This window comes from Mixophyes fleayi, chromosome 10, assembly GCF_038048845.1.
Source record: "Mixophyes fleayi isolate aMixFle1 chromosome 10, aMixFle1.hap1, whole genome shotgun sequence".
NCBI lineage: Eukaryota > Metazoa > Chordata > Amphibia > Anura > Limnodynastidae > Mixophyes > Mixophyes fleayi.
Window position 1 is genome coordinate 75,212,863 of NC_134411.1, and position 10,242 is coordinate 75,223,104.

At 42.3% G+C, this 10,242-nt stretch overlaps 1 long non-coding RNA gene across 1 annotated transcript; it reads left to right on the forward strand.

Moving 5' to 3' along the window:
• The first annotated feature begins 2,528 nt into the window (after positions 1–2,528).
• Positions 2,529–3,909, forward strand: LOC142103500 (uncharacterized). The gene is made up of 2 exons (XR_012679378.1): positions 2,529–2,869; positions 2,903–3,909. It is a non-coding gene; the product is annotated as an uncharacterized LOC142103500 (long non-coding RNA).
• The last annotated feature ends 6,333 nt before the right edge of the window (positions 3,910–10,242 follow it).

Sequence of the window (10,242 nt, forward strand, 5' to 3'; positions counted from 1 at the left end):
CTATCGAGATGTTCCTGAAGAACACAGAAGCCTTATGGACCAGAATGCAGCTCCGAACATTTGTGACTCTGGAACAGTTCGAAGAGGTGTGTAACATAGTAGGATACGTAGAAGTAGAAGAAAATTCATGGATCACTATGGGGTTCAGCGGAAAATCACCTCTTGTAAGCGTTGTACAGTGTAATGTATCTTAAAAAAACATGTCGCTCCAATTGAACAACATTAAATACCGAAGCAATTTGGAATAGTAATACCGTATATACTCGAGTATAAGTCGACCCGAATATAAGCCGAGGCACCTAATCATACCACAAAAAACTGGGAAGACTTATTGACTCGAGTATAAACCTAGGGTGAGAAATGCAGCAGCTACTGGTAAATGCACAGCCTAAGGTCAGCATCTGTAATCCAGGTGACAGAAGTAACAAAGGCCAGGAGACACTTACAGAATGATTTACTGCCACCCAATGTGGTTATCTTCTGTCAGTAACCAGGGTCTGTGTTAAAAAACAGATTTTCCCAAAAGCGCTAAAATATATGTATACTGTAAGCACAAATTTAATCACAGTAGAGTTGTCCAACATACGTGATCAGTGCATTGATATAAGGTAACAATATCATACCACACGTACATATACACAGCAAGTGCTGTAAGGACAAGTATGTTAGCATAAATATAGCCACTGTGCATTACAGTCCATGATATAATCATGTAACCAGGGTCTAGCTAGAAAAAGGGTAAAATCTCTGTAATCCCATGAAGCACAGTAGCAGAGCTCAGATAAGACAACAGTAGCTGTAAACGGACAACATACCAGTGTGAAGACTCATGCAGGCCCGATTCAACATGCGTGGGCTCTATGGGGCAGCGCTGTGTGTGACGAGGGAAAGAGCTTGATGAAACAGGAGAGATTGGTTATAGCAGCACTGTCCCCCCAATTACATCCAGGTATTGTGAAAGTTTACTTACGCCCGCAGTGGAACGCATGTGCGTTCCAAATGCCGAACTTCCTGTCAGTGGACAGGAAGTTCGGCATTTGGAACGCACATGCGTTCCACTGCAGAAGTTAAGAGCCAAGGCACCGGAGACCAGGTAAGTTCACCCGTGTATAAGCCGAGGGGGGCTTTTTCAGCATAGAAAAATATGCTGAAAAACTCGGCTTATACACGAGTATATACGGTAAGTATTGTGCGTTACACAAGGATGCTGTTTTACTATATTCACACAGCGACATCACTAGACTGTGTCCCAGGGTTCCAAGCTCGTTGTCCTGGTTCTACTCTCTACCCAATTTTAAATGACCTATCACTGCTCAGAGAGTGCACAGCTGTCAGCACTGTGCTGTCAACGACAGGGTACAACATAGTACATGTAACTGACCCCAGATAGGAGGGTACACGCTTCCTAGAGACATCATGTGATGTTCTTCAAGCTAACCTCACATCCCATGTCAATGGAGTCACCATATGGTCTGGGAGAAGCATGTAGCACCACATGCAGACATATAAGGACTGCAGCTGAGACTAGCAGAATATCCCCCCACAGCCTCCACTGCCTACAATCTTCTCTATACACAGCCAGCATCAGTAACTCCTGGGGGACACGTGGCTCAGTGATGACACTTGAATGGCTTCCTTACAGAATGATGTAATGTGGGGAGAGATTCTGTGCACATCAATTTCACATTGGGGTCTCCTGACACAGTTACAGCATATGGGATCATCTGGCACAGTGGTGCAATAATTGTAATACCAACCTGCTAGTGCCTAATGTCAAGGATATAAGTGAGCTCTGTCACTTTCTAAATGGTTATTGACCTTGCCCAATCAGAATGCAATTAGAGCACAATATTGTGACACATAAAGCAGTGCAGGAAGTGTTTATAAGAGAAAACTGGGACACAGGAGAGACTGAGGAGGACGTGACTATAGCAATGTGACTATACTGTACTGTTACATATATTTACTGCAGTAAATAACTACTGATGGGTCTTTGAGTGGTAAATAATAAATTGTTATATGAGGTAAAAATGACGACTTAAGAGCAAGGAGTCAGGTGGGGACTGGTCTGTCTAGGGGATTCTCTGCATGTGAACTGGTATGAAGACAATGCCACTAACACAGTAACTACCCAACATTGTGGAACATTAAACATAATGATATTGTCCATCTATAGATGGAGATCTCTCTTAGTATTTGCCAGTATCATGCTCTGAATATCTAAAGTGTAAAGCATTGGCTCATAGATCTGTGCATGTTGTCACTAGGAAATAGATCAAACGTTTGAGGTTAAATATCAAAAGGGAACGCTTTCCTTATTGTGCATCATATTCCTATTGTCATTATGAACTAAAAACACTGTATCCCAGAGCAATGGTGGTCAACAAAACTGTGGTTCCCAATAGTATGTTTTATATATCTGACAGTCACAGGGCCACAAAACAGATTCTGGACCCACAAGATGTGCACCTCTATTCTAGAGCATGGATGTCCAACTAGCAGACTGTGATCTGAGTGTGACCCTTATAGTCACCTGTGTGGCCCTCTGGCTCCGTATGTTGTATCACAGTTTTCTTATTGTATTGTTTTAGGTGATGAGAGACGAGCACCACTGGGCTTGGCAAAGAAACCGCAATAACCATCATGATGGAGCAATAAGACAATATTCCAGGAGACCGTGTCGTCTGTGTTACCCGCCTCATCCCTTTCCATTTCCCTGTTACCGGCCCTGTGTCCTGCTCTGGAGTATCACCTAAAAACAACAACATTTATTGCAAATCACAAACAAAAATAGCCAATAATAATTCGTCGAAAATTAATTTTTAAATATAGAGGATAAAAGTAAACATGTAGACACAGACACAACATTGTCAGTGTAAATACATCTCAGAGGTGCTGAGAGAACTGCGTTAAAAATATATAACGATACACAAAGCCTAGATATTACAGTGACTGCAGGGACTTCTAGATGTTTCCATTTATATTTTTGGCCAAAGGATTAAACTAAATGACTCTTATTTAGCAAAATTATCAGGTATAATAAGATCATATATGGTAGGAACTCATGTAACACCATTACATAGTACAGGGTATTAGCAGATAAAATATTATAGTACAACATGACAGGATGTAAACTAGAATAAAGATGTTAAAATAAGCAACTGAGATACAATAATTTTCATGTATTATATGAACAAATAGAAACACTTCTATTAGTGTTATACACACAGGTATAATGTTAGTATATGATAGGATTAGTCAGAAAAATACAATTTTAAATATATTGAATTAAAAAGAATAAAATATAATAGAATATTCAAACAGTTAATAAGCAGATTACAACAGGCTATTAAAAATATTGTATTGCATAGGACACTATTAGAATACATGAGCTGATTAGGAAGATGTAAGAATATTGAATGGATACAAAATAAGGTAAGATATCATAAGGTGCTAGTAAAAGTATGATAATATTTAGCAAAAGATTGAATAAAAAAGAAATAGACTATAATAAGATATAGTATAATGTTAGGTTAGGGCCCTGCTGCAAGAGTCTACCTTGACGTGGTGGCAGGCTTAATAATCGTTTGGTCAAAAATATTCAGTTGTGTGGTAATGGTCCATCTCTTCATCCCTTGTAGCCTAGTGAGATAAAATCAACATATGGATCACATCAATATATAGATGGTAGAATAACAACTAGCACCGGTATAGTACATTTCTCCAGGAACACGTTCTCACATTCTTATGTATTCCATGGTGACCTGCCCACCCTTCATAACTTAATGTTATTGCTAGCATAAGCTTAATTACAGAGAATACCCTTTAATTTTGTAATTACATGTCTCCATAATGTAAATCATTATTATTAAAAAAAATAATGTAAAATAAAATATTTCCACTTTCTCATATTTGCGTCTTTATAAGTTTTAGTATTAATTTTATCCGCATACATGATGTGTATAAGTCTTTTGTGCATGTATTCCAAATTGTATTTGCATGTGTACTGGGTGTATTTGAGAACGACGCTAAAAGAGATGTGGAAACAGAGAAAGTGTAAGTACGCTAAAATGGGGAAACAGTGCAGATGAAACATTCCGATACTATGAGCAAATCAACATGGTTTTTATTGAAACAAAGTCATTTGTGCTAGAGAGAGAGTTGAAGGCATACTTGCCTACTGTCCCGGAATTTCCGGAAGGCTCCTGGGGTCCCAGAAGAGTAGGCGACCTCCCGGATCCTTACAGCATTCACTATAAAATTGCGAAATTCAGTGAATTAAATAGTGGGGATGGGCTTAATGACAGCTGTTATGTGCGTATCGTCGCTAACCAATAACGATTGTCGAACCTCGATTTGTGTTTCCAAAGCACAAAGATTTATTCGCAATAAGTGGAAAAATATGCTCAAGTGAAGTAATAGTAAATACAGCCGTTACTTATCGCAGGCGCTCTGGATCCAGTGCAGTCATTCAATCCTGAAGTCTGGGGACAAGATGTCTGCACTCTGGATCACAAGCTGCTGCTTATATACACAATCAAATACAGTAATACAATGAAGATGGTATGGCTTGCATCTATTGGTCCGGGTCTCAGGAATGTTCAAGGGGTCGTCAATCATTGGCTGGTTCATCCTAAGGAATCCAAAGGAGGGGGTCATCTCTGCAGGGGGTATGCTCTGCTCTTCCCGCCATGATTCCTTAGTCTTAAGTAGTTCATAATTCCCTATCATTCATAACTTGCGTATGCACTCTGCGATTCCCTCGCAGAGTGAACCAAACAGTAGGATATGTAACAAGGTTCATTATGATACCACTCATGATGTTATTCCTTTAACCCGTTCCGTGTATTTCACTAATATGCATGTAACTCTGATATAACATATAAATACTACTATATTTTGACATAACTGACTATGTGTTGCAACTACCATTAATGTGTACTATTTTATAAGTATGCGTGTTTGTGCGAATGTATGGTAAAAGACCAATTACTGTTGCTGCCACGTGTAGTGGATGCGTACGCCCTTTCACGCCGTAGCGTGCCCTTGTACGTCGATGCGTACCGTACGCATCTTTTCAAACAAAGACAACCAAGTTTGCTAGACTTTAATTGAAATGACTTTATCCAATTTACTGACTTCGACAGTTCCACCCTTTGATAGTGTAATAAACTATCACCCAATCACCGTTTCAAGTTCAGGATTGTACAATACTTCTCCACAGACCATGATCTCGGTATCTGGTACCACCCTTTCAGTCTCTTTCTCAGTGTTACTCCCATGAGACCGTTTTCCACACTTCAACACAGTAGGAACACATTTGACAACTAAACCAATTGCTAAGATGACACCCAGTATAAGGAGAAGGAGCATACCTACACTCGCAATCATTTCCTGTACCCACTCCCCCAGACCGGAGAACCATTTTGCTGGGTTCAACCATGAGAACCAACCCGCCACCTTTTCCCCAACCTCATATAACGAAGAATTATGGCTCTTTCGAAATTCCCATTTCAGCTGCAAAATTTCTTCCATCTTCCGGTCTATAACCTCTTTAGGGTCTTCCGTATTATTAGTAATGTATGTGCAACATTTGACACCGAACTGGGTGGCCAGTGTCACACAGTACCCACCAGTAATAGAGGTGAGATAATTTAGTACCAGTCTATGTTGCACCAACTCCTTCTTGTACGCTTGTAGCTCCCTTCCAGTATACCTGAAAGTGTCATCATACATCTCGGTGATATTATCTATTAATTTAGCTAGGTCTTGGATATATTTGAAGTTTAATGTTCCCCGAGCGGTCCTGGTGAGATCTAGAGCAACCATAACTTGGAAACCAGCAGTTTCACTAATCAATTTTGTAGCTATGGGTTCCTCACCAGGAATCATATTTCTCTTGCCACGGTGTTCATACTGTGTGTATATGTATGGTGGTGATGTAGTCTTGTGAATATCTACCATTTCTTCATGAGTAATAGTCATGATTTCAGGAACCAGTTTAGCTAAGAAACACAAGCCCTTGGAACTCGGAGTCACCCAGGAATAAGCTTTTCTTCCACAAACAAAATACACATCCTCAGGGAGAACATAAGGGACCGTATGCCCATGAATTATGTCACACAGAGTTTTGATAAAACTACCCATGCCTAGTGTCTCCATCTGCTCTAGACATGTGTCGGCATTAATGACATTTTCACATTTATCTGTAGAGACTTTTCCAATGGATACCTTCTTATGTTTGGTTATACGCCCTAACTTGTGACTTCCATCAACATTCCTGCCTAGTAGTGACCTTGTGAGTCTCTCTCTAAAATGAGTGTGGCGAGCCATTGTCTGATCTGATAGGTCAGCCTCCCAATTCTCCAGGCGCTTTGCATGAGATATGTTTAGGCACAGCAAAGATCTGCCTATGGAGTATTGTCGAAGCGTCAGACTAGGGGACCTAGTGTTATTGTACCTCCCTTCTATGGGCCTCCCACCCCATTCGAGTACTTCGGATATGTTTAGCGGGAATGGCACTAGTCCTATGTTATGCTGTCCTTGAGGCACGTGAGAGCACACCCAACACTCAGTTTGGTTTAGCACCTTACCCACCAGGGAGTGATAATCCTCCAAAGGATGCCCGCCTATATTCAGAGTACTGGGGGACTGGCATCGTTGGATGCATCTCTCGTCAACTAGGGAGTTGCAGAACTTGCAGATACAATACTCATCAGACAATAGCCCCTCACACTGCCTCCGAGTTCCTGAGCTAGCAGACCTTTTCATAACCCCTGGACCAAGTTTGATAATGGGCTGCTCAGGATATCCTATTAACTTTTCTTCGGCCTCCATTTCATCCGTATCACTCCCAGAACTCTCCTCTGTCCTCCATCCTCCTTCACAAAAATAGAATGTCCTAGAAAAAGTAAAAACAAGGAAAATCCTGGAACAAAAGAAAAACAAAAACCGCCACTCCATCGCTGGAAAGATAGTTCTGAGGCAACGTCTCTGGTTCAGGTGTCTCAACTGCAGGCTTTAGGTCTCCCGGAACAGGCTCACAAGTAACAGCTCTATGTCGTCGGTCTGAGTCTTGTCTTGCACTTTCTCCGGATTATGGACTCTCCTGCAGTGGGTGGAATGGACCCAAGTGTCTCTCTCTGCAACCTTCAGTGATGTAGTACTGGTCAGCAGCACTTGGTACGGGCCTTCCCAACGGTCTGTTAAACAACCTGAACGTAAGAAATTGCGGATCATAACATAGTCTCCAGGTTCAACATCATGACAGTTCGTCTCTGGCATACCAGGTGACAGCATTTTTAGTTTTTGTTGTTGTTGTTTCAGCTGTCTACTCATTCTTATAAGATATTGTACAGTCACTTCATTATTACACTTTAAGTCGTCTTGTGGACTCACGATCAAATGAGGTTGTCGTCCGAACAGTATCTCAAAGGGGGACAGATTAAGAGGAGGTCTAGGAGTGGTTCGAATGCTGTGGAGGACCAACGGCAAAGCCTCAGGCCATGCCAACCCAGTTTCAGCCATTATCTTACCTAGTTTGTTCTTGATAGTACCGTTTACTCTCTCCACCTTACCACTGGCTTGTGGTCGGTAAGGGGTGTGAAGTCTGCTACTGATTCCCATGAGTTTACACATATTTTGGAAGATATCACCAGTAAAATGGGTACCCCTATCACTTTCAATGATTCTAGGGATACCGAACCTACACACAAAGTCTTGTACAATTTTCTTTGCAGTGAACACAGCAGTATTAGTGGCTGCCGGATATGCTTCTACCCAACCGGAAAACACATCAATACACACTAACACATACTTTAGATTCCTGCACGGTGGTAATTGGATATAGTCAATTTGTATTACCTGAAAAGGTCCGTCTGTAGGAGGGATGTGGGATGACTCAGTTGGAATAGTTTTCCCAACATTTTTCCTCAAACAAATAAGACATGACATTGCTTTCTTACCAGCCTGAGAGGAAAATCCGGGAGCACACCAGTATGCTCTCACCAGTTTGCGCATACCTTCTTTACCCAGGTGAGTCAGGCCGTGTGCTGCTTCAGCCAGGCTTGGATAGTATGTTCGGGGAGCTACAGGCTTACTTTGTCCATCCCTCCAGAGTCCTGAGGACTCTTGACCACATCCCTTCGCCTTCCAGACCGCCTTTTACTGCAGGGAACACAAATCTTGCATTTCAAATAATTTCTGCATGTCTAATGTCTGAAAAACCATCATAGTCTCGGTCGATAAAGTCATAGGTTGCCCTGCTGCCCATTTAGCAGCTTCGTCTGCCCTGTTGTTGCCCAATGACACTGGGTCTTCTTCAAAGGTATGGGTTTGCACTTTATGACGGCTACTGTTCTGGGTAACTGTATCGCTGTCAGAAGTCCTTTTATGTGTTGTGAGTGTGCCACTGGTGTACCTGCTGCTGTCGTAAAGTTTCTAAGACGCCAAAGGGCCCCAAAATCGTGCACTACCCCGAAGGCGTACCTAGAGTCAGTATATATATTGGCTGATTTACCCTCTGCCAGTTCACACGCTCTCTTTAGTGCTACTAGTTCCGCCACCTGGGCTGATTGAGGTGGACCAAGGGGTTCAGCTTCTACCACATCCTGATCGTCTACAACAGCGTAACCAGTACATAGCTCTCCTGTCTCTGTCTGTCTATGGCAACTTCCGTCTGTATAAAACGTAAAATCTACATTTTCTAAGGGGGTGTCACGTATGTCGGGCCTTGCAGTAAAGGTCTGATTCAGGTGTTCCATACAGTCATGCGTGTCAGTATTCTTGCCTAACTCATCATCAACCAGGGTCTCCTCACCTCCCACCCTTTGTGTCTCTTGAGACACATATGGAAGGTATGTAGCTGGATTTAGGGTGCTACATCGTTTGATGGTGATGTTTGAGGGTGCCATCAGGGCTAGTTCCCACTCTGTGAATCTAGCTGAAGAAACATGTCTGGTTTGGGCTGAATTTAACAGAGCTGATACAGCATGGGGTGTATAGATGGTTGAATTATGTCCTAATACTACATCATCGCTCTTACTTACTAGAAGGGCCGTTGCTGCTACACTTCTGAGACATGTTGGGAGTGACCTTGCCACATTGTCTAATTGTGCACTGTAGTATGCTACCGGTCTGCTAGCGTCACCATGTTTCTGTGCGAGGACACCTGCTGCACAGCCATCAGCTTCTGTACAAAATAGCTCAAAAGGCTTTTCATAATCAGGTATTCCCAATGCAGGTGCTCTTGTCAGACTATCTTTAAGGTTAAAGAACGCTTGCTCTGACTCTTCTGTGTGTACGACACGTTCTAGTTTTGAGGAAGAGACTAGCTCCTGCAATGGTAATGCCAGAATAGAAAAACCTGGGATCCATGACCTACAGTATCCACACATCCCCAAGAAAGTACGAATCTGCTTCTGGCTCTGTGGCAGGGTCATGTGTTGTATGGCCTCAATTCTGTCGGTTGTCAGGTGTCTTAGCCCCTTAGTGAGGCAGTGTCCTAAGTATTTGACCTTAGTCTGACATGGCTGTAATTTATCCTTTGCCACCTTGTGCCCTGTTTGTGAAAGATGAAGCAACAACAATTTAGTATCATGTAAACATGACATAAAAGAATCAGAGCACAACAACAAATCGTCCACATATTGAATTAGAACAGACCCATTGTGGGGTTGAAAGGATTGCAAACAGTCATGTAAGGCTTGGGAGAAAATACTGGGGCTGTCAATGAACCCCTGGGGTAGTCTGGTCCATGTGTATTGCACTCCCCTGTAGGAGAATGCAAAAAGGTATTGGCAGTCAGGGTGAAGAGGGACTGAGAAGAAAGCAGAACATAGATCAATGACAGTAAAATGACTGGCAGACGGTGGAATCTGCATGTGGATGACAGCTGGATTCGGCACTACGGGGAATTGGCTCTCAACAACTTTGTTAATTCCCCTTAAGTCCTGGACTAATCTATAGCCCCTCCCCCCACTCTTCTTCACAGGGAAAATGGGACTATTTGCTGTACTGGCTGTACGAATTAAAATCCCTTGTTGTAACAGCCTCTCAATAACAAGATATACCCCTAGTTCCACCTCCGGTTTTAATGGATACTGTGGGATTTTTGGAGCTATCCTACCACTTTTTAGATTGACCATGACAGGGGCTACGTTTGCCATCAGTCCAGTGTCCTGTCCATCTCTGGTCCATAGGGAACCTGGTATTTCCAGCAACATCCCCTTTACTTGAGATGGA